The following is an 11,976-nucleotide window of genomic DNA, read 5'->3' as shown; positions in this document are numbered from 1 at the left end:
GAGTCTGTCCTCTTAGAATGGTTGCTTTACAGGGCTGATGAATCCATTCTATCCAGTGGGTTGGTTTGATTTCAGAGTCTCTCCTCTTAGAATCGTTGCTTTACAGGGCTGATGAATCCATTCTATCCAGTGGGTTGGTTTGATTTCAGAGTCTCTCCTCTTAGAATGGTTGTTTTAAAGGGCTGATGAATCCATTCTATCCAGTGGGTTGGTTTGATTTCAGAGTCTGTCCTCTTAGAATGGTCGCTTTAAAGGGCTGATGAATCCATTCTATCCAGTGGGTTGGTTTGATTTCAGAGTCCCGTCTCTTAGAATGGTTGCTTTACAAGGCTGATGAATCCATTCTATCCAATGGGTTGGTTTGATTTCAGAGTCTGTCCTCTTAGAATGGTCGCTTTAAAGGGCTGATGAATCCATTCTATCCAGTGGGTTGGTTTGATTTCAGAGTCTCTCCTCTTAGAATGGTTGCTTTACAGGGCTGATGAATCCATCCTATCCAGTGGGTTGGTTTGGTTTCAGAGTCTCTTCTCTTAGAATGGTTGCTTTACATGGCTGATGAATCCATTCTATCCAGTGGGTTGGTTTGATTTCAGAGTCCCGTCTCTTAGAATGGTTGCTTTACAGGGCTGATGAATCCATTCTATCCAGTGGGTTGGTTTGATTTCAGAGTCTGTCCTCTTAGAATGGTTGCTTTACAGAGCTGATGAATCCATTCTATCCAGTGGGTTGGTTTGATTTCAGAGTCTCTTCTCTTAGAATCGTTGCTTTACATGGCTGATGAATCCATCCTATCCAGTGGGTTGGTTTGATTTCAGAGTCCCATCTCTTAGAATGGTTGCTTTACAGGGCTGATGAATCCATTCTATCCAGTGGGTTGGTTTGATTTCAGAGTCTCTTCTCTTAGAATGGTTGCTTTACATGGCTGATGAATCCATCCTATCCAGTGGGTTGGTTTGATTTCAGAGTCTCTTCTCTTAGAATGGTCGCTTTAAAGGGCTGATGAATCCATTCTATCCAGTGGGTTGGTTTGATTTCAGAGTCTGTCCTCTTAGAATGGTTGCTTTACATGGCTGATGAATCCATCCTATCCAATGGGTTGGTTTGATTTCAGAGTCTCTTCTCTTAGAATGGTTGCTTTACAAGGCTGATGAATCCATTCTATCCAGTGGGTTGGTTTGATTTCAGAGTCTGTCCTCTTAGAATGGTTGCTTTACAAGGCTGATGAATCCATTCTATCCAGTGGGTTGGTTTGGTTTCAGAGTCTGTCCTCTTAGAATGGTTGCTTTACAAGGTTGATGAATCCATCCTATCCAATGGGTTGGTTTGATTTCAGAGTCCCATCTCTTAGAATGGTTGCTTTACAAGGCTGATGAATCCATTCTATCCAGTGGGTTGGTTTGATTTCAGAGTCTCTTCTCTTAGAATGGTTGCTTTACAGAGCTGATGAATCCATTCTATCCAGTGGGTTGGTTTGATTTCAGAGTCTCTTCTCTTAGAATGGTTGCTTTACAGGGCTGATGAATCCATTCTATCCAGTGGGTTGGTTTGATTTCAGAGTCTGTCCTCTTAGAATGGTTGCTTTACAGGGCTGATGAATCCATTCTATCCAGTGGGTTGGTTTGATTTCAGAGTCTCTTCTCTTAGAATGGTTGCTTTACATGGCTGATGAATCCATTCTATCCAGTGGGTTGGTTTGATTTCAGAGTCTCTTCTCTTAGAATGGTTGCTTTACAGGGCTGATGAATCTCTTTTATCCATTGGGTTGGTTTGTTTTTGGAGTGTCCGTCTTCTAGATGTCTTGCCTTCCAAGGCTGACGAATGGCATCTGTCCGGGTTTTATTTCAGTGTTCCATCTCTTAGACAGATTGTCTTTCATGACGTCTGTGCTATTTGTCCATAGCTGGAGCTGGATTAATGAGTGTCAGAGCGATCCATACGTCGATGGTCATGAACACTGCATCTCTGGGGCTCCAGCTGCTCCGAGATCCCCCTTAGTCTAGCCTGAGCCCGTAGGGGCCCAGTTACCGTGATGTACCAAGCTATGTCAGCAGGGGACTCTGAGAGAGTCTTACCTGCAGTGAGGTTATGCACCGGAAAAGTAGGACTTACGGCTTCAACCATTTATTTTGGTAAAACAAATAGTGGCCGCTGACCGCAATGTACAGGTGGCTGTTATATACAGGTAAATAAAGGTGACTGTTATAGACTAGTGACCATTATATTCCGCAGGTCGAGCACAAAAAAAGAGAGTTGTTTTTAGACCGACAGTTATTTTATATTTATAAATATTCACCCATTTGTCAATCAGTAAACGGAGAATGTACGAGGGAGTGTAGATTCGTGAAAAATAATTCACGAGTCCTGTCTTGAAAAAAAATCTACACCTAGAACGTCACAGGTATGGATTAACGTTTGGTCTGGCAGGTTTTTAATCGGGCCGGAAGAATTTATAGTTTGCCTGACCGAATGTTCGGCAGGCATTTCAGTCAATTTCGACCCCTGTTTTTGCAACAGAGAAATCGTCAACGGGACAGCTGCTTGAAACTAGGACCGCCGTCAGAAACTAAGACTTGCTGTTATACATCGATCCCATCTTATGTTGCTATGACATCCTCAGTTTGTTATTCACACGAATAGGCTATATTTTCACTCAACCGGGTAAGCTTCTAAAAACATCACTGCAGCTGCGACAAAATTAAAAAGGGAATACAGTCAAACCTGTGTTAAGAGAGTAGAAACAAGCGACCGCTTAAGACAGATGCTAATTAACAGATGTGTGTTTTTATGTAAACGACTATTTTGTGACTATTATTTCAATACTTGGGAGAGAGAGAGAGAGAGAGAGAGAGAGAGAGAGAGAGAGAGAGAGAGAGAGAGAGAGAGGCAGAGACAGACAGACAGAGAGAGAGAGCGAGAGAGAGAGCGAGCATAGATCAAGAGAGAGAGAGAGAGAGAGACAGAGACACAGAGAGAGAGGGAGAGAGAGACAAAGAGAGAGAGACAGAGAGAGAGAGAGAGAGAGAGAGAGAGAGAGAGAGAGAGAGAGAGACAGACAGACAGACAGAGAGAGACAGACAGACAGACAGAGAGAGAGAGAGAGAGAGAGAGAGAGAGAGAGGGGGGGGGGGGGGGGGGGGGGGGGGAGGAATGGACAGGAAGACCGCTGACGTCACATATCGTAGGCTATACCTGCCGAACATCAGTACTTACGGGATCTTTTATATGCTTTATTCTAGACAGGGAAATACATAGCCCTGATTTTAGTGTATCTGTCAAGGGCCACTGGTGGGGATGAGGGAAAAAACATGATTCTACAATTCCCTTATTCTTCCATTTATTTCTTGAATTTTGTTTTTATCCATCCATCCATCCATCCATCCATCATCCATCCACCCATCCACCCACCCACCCATCCATCCATCCATCCATCCACCCATCCAGGGTAGTGCATATCACGGCCTTTGATATGCCAGTCGCGGTGCACTGGCTGGAACGAGAAATAGCCCAATGGGCCCACCGAGGGAATCGATCCTAGATCGATCGCGCATCGAGCAACTGAAAAATAAAAAAGAGACAAGGAACATGTATATGGGGTGGGGTTACAACCACCACGATTGTTTAGCCTAGCGTTCTTGTGGGAACCGATGTTTACGCCCTATGGCAGCACATTTCAATTTTGACATTCTCGAGTTAATTATGCTGGAAAGAATTTATGTGGAATAGACTAATTTATACTAATTTATGACAAATAAATGTAAAAATAGGTAAATGCGGAACTTACAACAGCGATTATTTGCGACATCGACTAATTTTTTGTTGTTTAAGAGAAATAAAATTTAAAAAATAAATAGCGATAAATAAAACTTTCAACTGATAATTAATGTTTAAAAACTGAAACATCTTTTTTTTATTAAAACTGTGATTCCAAAACGAAAATATCTCACCACGAAAACACAGCAGGTATAAATTTAAGACGTACACACCCACACAAACCATTCCTTGCCATACATTCTCCAGTGTAACTCATCCAGTGTTTCCAATGACATCGATAATGCTTGTCACATGCGGAGAATATCAAATTACTTTTAAAAATTCAAAAAGAAATAAATTCCCGGGAGGAAACACAATGGCGTCTGCACAAGCGTATACAATGTCTATGCTTGACAGTGTGGGAACAGACGAGAAAATTGGGTGGACGCGAATATATATATTTTTTTTTTGAAAGATTAAATTGAATGTCAATCACTATCTGTGGTAATCAATGTTTTAAGGAATATTAAGGAATCAGGCTAATAGGAACTGAGGGGGGAGGGGGAGCTGTTATTCTTCATTTGAGGACGAAAAAGTACCTTTTTAAAATTATTTTCTTACTCTATATAAAGATAAAAATCTAGCTTGTGCGCCACCGAGTGGCGTAGGTGTGTGTGTTGGGGGGTGGGGGTGGGGGTGGGGGGCGCACTGGGGCAATGCCCCCAAACAGACCTCTTTTTTTTACTGTATTAAATTTTATAAAAATCAGATATACATATATAGTGTGGGTTGCCCCCCCCCCCCCCCCCTCCAAAATAGTGGGTTGGCCCACAATATAAAATCCTGGGCCCCGTTCCACGAAGCGATATTAGCAATAAGATCACCTTAGTGTATAAGGCAGCTATGCACTTAAGGTGATCTTTGGGCTAAGATCGCTTTGTGGAACGGGGCCCTGGCTACCACAGCAAGACGGGCACCCTTACCCCTGGTATATATACACAATTGCCACGAGTCTCCCCTGGGTTGTCATGCCACGAAATGAACAGGGCAACCTAGGGAGATATACCAACCCCGGTCACGTCTTAATCGCTGAGCTACTCTCGGCCTACTCTGATATCCAAACCTATTCGTAGCTCCTAACCCTTTTCATTAGATTGACCGTTCCAAATTGCGCCTAACTTCCTTCATAAAAAACGCGCACGCTTTCTCTTTTGTGTTAATCCTACGGGACATTCCAAATTCCATAGCACCAACCCCCCCCCCCCCGCTCCCTTGCACCTTCCAGCGCAGGAGGCCCCTCCTCCACCCTCCCCCACCTTTCCTGTCTCAGACAGAAACCGGCCGAGGCCGGTACCTGTGCCCAAGATAGGCGTGCGCTACAACAGCTTGCTCTGAATGTGCACGTTAATCATTAGTCCAGTCCAGTGGCGCCCCCTCCTCTCCTCTCCCCCACACACCAGAAAAAGAAAGAAATGTTTTATTTAACGACGATTTATCTTATTTACGGTCGAATGTGATCCTTTTCTCCACATTTTCCCTCAACACCTATATGAACCGTCGTCGCAAGCCAAAGTACCATTCCCTATAGAGTATATTGCCTTTCAAAATGCAGGGGGTGTGGGGTGTGGGGGGCGAAGAAGGGTTGGGGTTAGCGGGGATAGCCTAGTGTGCAAAGCGCTGGCCTGATGTCAGCGCGGTCGGCCTTTTATCGATTCCGGTCAGTGTTTCCATTGAGGCTATTTCTCGTTCCAGCTAGTGCACAACGACTGGCATATATGTGGTATGTGCTATCCTATCTGTTGGAGAGTGCATATAAAATATCCCTTGCTACTAATTGAAAAAAATATAGCGAGTTTCCTTTCTGAAACTATATACTATGTCAAAATTACCAAATGTTTGATATCCAATAGCCAATGATTAATAAAAATAAAAATTTAAAGGTGATCTTAGGCCCAGAACAGTGATTTGTGGTTAGTCGTTTAACTCGTCTGGGTAGGGGCCGGTACCAGGAGGCGAACCCAGTGCCTCGTGTCTAATAGCTTAACCAATACACCTCCGATGCCGGTACCAGAAGACGAACCCAGCACCTGATGTCTGACAGCTTAACCACTACACCTCCGATGCCTGTACATAGGAACATCCATGTCATTTCAACTTATTTTTGTGCTTATAATCCAAGCACGCTATTCTGGGCACATACACCACAGCTATCTGGTCTGTCTGTCTGTCCAGGACAATAGGTTTGTTGTTAATTGTTAGTGAGAGAGAAGAGGGTGTAGTGGCCTTACACCTACCCATTAAGTCGTTAAAACTCGCTCTGGGTGGGAGCCGTTACCGGGTTGCGAACCCAGTACATACCAGCCTTATATCCGATGGATTAACTACGACACCGCGGAAGCCAGTGCATTAGAACATTTTTCACATGAGTATATATATATATATATATATATATATAATTGAAATAAACATTAATGTAATTTATGTACTTGCTTTAATAAATGAATGACAAAAGATATAAAAGGCATATTTTATTAATTAATAATACCTTTTTTGGTGTTTTATAAAGGCAATTTTAGAATTAATTAGTGAAAAAGGCTTGTTTAATCTCAGGACAGCATGGCGCTGATTACGGCAAGATGGTGCTAGGCTATTGAGATATGGTGCTGCACCATGCTAAAACAAGCTATGGAAAACACTAATATATATATAGATATATATAGATATAGATATATAAATTTATATCATACACACGGCGTGTCACCTAGGTCTGAATCCGCGAATAATAATGGCGCACGCGCGTGCATCGTATCCAGAATCGTGCTAATGAAGACGTAATGAGAAAAATGCACACCCTGCCCACACCTGCCTCTCCGTGTGTTTGTTGAATCTACAGAGGGGAGGACCACCACCGCAGAAAACAATATACAATGATGTTTCGTTTAATTTCCTTGTTCCGCGCGAGAAGGATGTTTTGCGTTCTATTCCCAAACACCCCGGCGTATGACTAGCGAATGATCGGAACTCAGTCTTGGCACTGCGATAACATCGACGCGGAGGCAGGTACACAGAAACGGTTACTTTGAGAAATTAAAAAAAAAAAAAAGAAAGAAAGAAAGAAAGAAAAGAAAAATAGAAAAGACAAGAAAATGTGAGAAAGAAGCAAAGAAAACATTGATCAGAGTGAAGGGCGGGACGTAGTCCCAGCGGTAAAGCGATCGCCTGATGCGCGGTCGGGCCTGCTCATGTCTAGACCCTTCTCTCTCTCTTTCTCTCTCTCTCTCTCTCTCTCTCTCTCTCTCTCTCCCTCTCTCTCTCTCTCTCTCTCTCTCTCTGTGTGTGTCTCTCTCTCTCTCTCTCCCTCTCTCTCTCTCCCTCTCCCTCTCTCTCTCCCCCTCTCTCTCCCCTTCTCTCTCTCTCCTCTCTCCCTCTGTATCTCTTTCTCTCTCTCTCTCTCTCCCTCTTCTGTTGTGGCTGTCTCTCTTCCTATCTCTCTCTCTCTTATATCTCTGTACAAATCTTTCTTTCTCTCCCCACTCTCCTCTCTCTCTCCATCTCTCCCATCTCTCTCTCTCTGTGTGTGTGCTCCTCTCCCACTCCTCTGTCCCTCCATCTCCCCTCTCCCGCGCTCCCTCTCTCCCCCCTCTCTCTCTGGGTGTGTTTTCCTCTTCTCTTTCTTTCTCGCTCCTCCCGCTGTATCTCTTATCCCTCTCTAACCCCCCTCTCTCTAGCTCTCTCTCTCGCCTCCACTGTGTGTGTCTGTCTCTCTTCTTCTTTCTTTCCTCTTACTTTTTCTATCGTTTCTAATCTCTCCCTTTCTATCTGCTCTCCCCTCTCTCCTCCCCTCACCCTCCCATCCGTCTCCTCTCTCTCTCTCTCTCTCCTCTCTCTCTCCGTGTCTCTCTCCCACTCCTCTCCTCCCCCCTCCCCTCTCGCTCTCTCTCTTCCCTCGCTACTCCCCCCTCTCTCCTCTTCTCTCTCTCTTTCCTTCCTCTCCTCACCTCTGTATCTCTCCACTCTCTCCAGTCCCTCTCTCTCCCTCTAATCTCCCTCTCTCCTCCATCTACCCTCCCTCTCTCTCTCTATCCCTCTTCCCTCTCCGCTCCCCTCCCCCTCTGTCTCTTCTCTTTCTTTCTCTCTCTCCTTTCTATCTCCCTCTCTCCCCCTCACTCCTCTCTCTCATTCTCTCCTCTCTCGTCTCTCTCCTCTCTCTCTCACTCATCTCTCCCTCTCTCTCTGTCCTTTCTTTCTTTCTCTGTCTCTCATTTCTCCTTCCAGCCAATGCACCACGAATGCCGTGGTGTGTACTATCATGTCTGTGGGATGGTGCAAGTAAAAGACCCCTTGCTATTAATGGGAAAATATAGCGGATTTCCTCTCTATGGCTATGTCAGAATTACCATATATTTGACATCCAAAAGCCCGTGATTAATAAATCAATGTGCTCTAGTGGTATCATTAAACAAAACAAACTTTATTTATTTTACTCTCTGTCTGTCTCTTTTTCTCCGACTGTCTTATCTCTTGTTTATGATAATGAGATTTATCAAACTCACGACAAGGCAGTTACATATCATAACAATGATATTTAAATAATTTTTTCATTTCATTTCAACATATTTTCGTGCTTATATCCAATAAGGTTCAAGCACGCTGTCCTGGGCATACACCTCAGCTATCTGGGCTGTCTGTCCAGGACAATGGGTTAGTTGTTACTGGTTAGTAGTTAGTGAGAGAGAAGAGAGTGAAGTGGTCTTACACTTACGCACTGAGTCGTTAAAACTCGCTTTGGGTGTGAGCCGGTACCAGGCTACGAACCCTGTACGTACCAGCCTTATGTCCGATGGCTTAACCACGACACCACCGAGGCCGGTGATATTTATTAAAATATTGGCAATTATACCTGATCATGATCAGATTTTTAAAAATCAAGATAAAGCGATTAAAAATATGTTTTAAACTATTACCGATTCGTTTCATACGTTAGTTCGAGATTACTCCGACAGAGGGCGGTCATCTCGTTTGAAGAATAATGTTTGTCGTGGTGCATCGCGGGAGCATCTGTTAACAGGAAGTGTGCAAGTCGTTCGCGGTCTCTTGTTTCGAATTTGTTTTCCCGAATCTCTTCTCTTGTTTAGACAATTCTGAAAATCTTCATATCTTGTGTGGGGTCTTTAAGGACTTTTCCCCCATGGCATGCATATCTTTTGTTGAATCTGACGCGCATTTCCAGCGAACATAAAACATATTATATCAGATATTAAAAGAAAAATATACCACCCTGCCTCCAAATTTAGAACTGTGGTTTGAGATCTTTTTGGCATGGAAACTCCATCTTCGATTGATTGTTTTTTTAGATTTTTTTTCTCACTAAAGAGCTCGCCTGAGGTGCTTGGGGTTGAAGGATTAAACCTCTGCGGTAGACTCATTCTTTGACTGGGGTTTTCCTGTTCCAACCAAACAAAGTGTGTTTGTTTTGTTTACGACATCACTAGAGCACATTGATGTAGTAATCATCGGCTATTGGATGTCAAACATTTGGTAATTTTTACATATAGTCTTAGAGAGGAAACCCGCTACATTTTCCCATTAGTAGCAAGGGATCTTTTATATGCACCAAATCACAGATAGGATAGCACATACCACGGCCTTTGATATACCAGTCATGGTGCACTGGTTGGAAAATAGCCCATAAGGCCCACCGACGGGGATCGATCCTAGACCGACCGCGCATCAAGCGAGCGTTTCACCACTGGGCTACGACCCGCCCCCTATTCCAACGACTGATATATTAAATGCCATGGTATGTGCTGTCTTCTCTGTATATGCTATCCTATCTGCATTATGCATAAACAAGATCTCTTGCTGCTTAACACATAAATGTGTTATAGTGGTGTAGTTAAATAAAAACAAACTTTAACAGGCGCGAGTGTAGGAAATTTAGCGGGGTGGGGGGTCTAGACTGTGGTGACATAAATTTATGGAGGGGGGAGGGGGGTCGAGTCATACTCCGCCGAGAAATATATTAAGAAAAAAACAAAATTTGCTCGAGCAAGGGATCTTTTATATGCACTTTCCCACAGACAGGAAAGCACACACCACGGCCTTTGTGGTGCGCTGGTTGGAACGAGGAAAACCCCAATAAGTTGAATGGATCCACCGAGATGGTTAGATCTCGCAAAGCAAGCACCTCCAGCTAGCATTCAACCGACTGAGCTAAATCACGCGCAAGGCAATAAAATAAAATAAAATAAAATAAAATGTATAAAAATAAAAACAAACAAACAAGAAAATAACCTAACCTATCGTAACGTAACGTGGCGTAACAAAGTAAAGTAACGTAACGTAACGTAACGTAACGTAGCGTAACATACAATAAAGTAACGTAACGTAACGTAGCGTAACATAATTTAACATAACATAACATAACATAACGTAACGTAACGTAACGTAACGTAACATAACGTAACATAACATAACAACATAACATAACATAACATAACATAATATAACAACATAACGTAACATAATATAAAAGATAAAACAAAATATTAAATTATAAATATATAAATAAATTCAAAAATATAAAAATAAATAAAAGACAGACAGGCAGACGGATAGACCGATAAACAAACAGACAGACAGACAGATAGATAGGGAAAAAAAGAAAAAAAACAAAAGATAGAATCAAACGATATTGGGAGACCACGGAAACAGATTATGAAGAAGCCGAGGTAATTATAAACCAATCCTGCAATTACATTGTAGTTCGTGACCAAAAGTCTATACATCACCATAAACCGAAAAACATCTTTATATAGGTAGGAAAACATATTAACTTTATAAATACACGATACACAAAAGGAAATCTTTAAATAACATATACATGCTAAATTGGTATTGTTATGCTAGAGTAATATAATGAAATATACATTTATAAAATCTATTTAAAAACTTTAGACTGATTAAAATGTGTAATGGCAGCCACAGTAACATTTGTAGGAGGTGGCTGGTAGAAGGCGTTTGGAGGAAGGATATGAAAGTTTAAGATGTTGGATTTCATGGGATTCATCTTTTAGTTTGTGTGAGGTGGGGTGGGGTGGGGTGCGGTGGGGAGAACAGTAATTAATACTTTACGCCTATTGAACATGTCGCATCATTTCCATTAAATTAAATGTATGTATGTATATATATATATATATATGCAATTTGTAAAAAAAACCCAAACCCAACCCCGCCCCCCTCCCCAAAAAAAAAAAAAAAAAAAAAAACCCCAACTAACCCACAGTATAAACAGACACACATCCCCCCCAAACCCCCCCCCCCCCCCAAAAAAAAAAAGAAGGATAGGACCCACCCCATGGTAAAAACAAACATTGGTCCTATATACATTTAACAGAGTACGATAGGCGGGCCCGTTGGGCTATTTTTCGTTTCAGGCAGTGCACTACAACTGGTATATCAAAGGACGTGGTATGTGCTTTCCTGTCTGTGGGATGGTGCGATATAAAATATTCATTGCTGCTAATGAAGAATGTGGTGGTTTTCCTCTCTGAGACCAATTATGTTTGACATCCAATAGCCGATGATTAATAAATCAATGAACGCTAGTGGTGTCGTTAAACAAAACACACTTTTTCTAAGACTAAATGTCAAATTACCAAATGTTTGACATCCTACAACCGATGATTAATTAATCAATGTGCTCTAGTTGTGTCGTTAAACAAAACAAACTTTTTCTAAGACTAGATGGAAAAATTACCAAAAGTTTAACATCCAACAGCCGATGATTAATTAATCAATGTGCTCTAGTTGTGTCGTTAAACAAAACAAACTATTTTGGTGTTGCGAGGACTTTACACTGCGAGTGGAGTGATTAACCATACATTTAATGTACACTGGTACAGAATACAGATTCCAACACAGGCACTGATAATTACATGTGCTCTAGTGGTGTCGTTGAACAAAACAAACTTCATCTATTTGCCACAACCAAATAGCCATACTTTAAAATGTGCTGAGGTGTCGTTAAACAGACAATCACTCCTGTTTTCCTAACTTTACTTACAGTCCGTCCCACAGGGAACTCCTTTTTTCATACTATGAAATTTACTACAAGTTATTTATTTCTGAGCCAAGTGATTTGTATATTGCACACAAAAATAGTTTGTTTTTTTTTATTTCCAAAACACTTTTACTTTTTTTGTCACGTCGAACAAAACTGAAATA

This window comes from Gigantopelta aegis, chromosome 13 (assembly GCF_016097555.1).
Source record: "Gigantopelta aegis isolate Gae_Host chromosome 13, Gae_host_genome, whole genome shotgun sequence".
In the NCBI taxonomy this organism is placed as follows: domain Eukaryota; kingdom Metazoa; phylum Mollusca; class Gastropoda; order Neomphalida; family Peltospiridae; genus Gigantopelta; species Gigantopelta aegis.
This window is presented reverse-complemented; position numbering follows the sequence as displayed.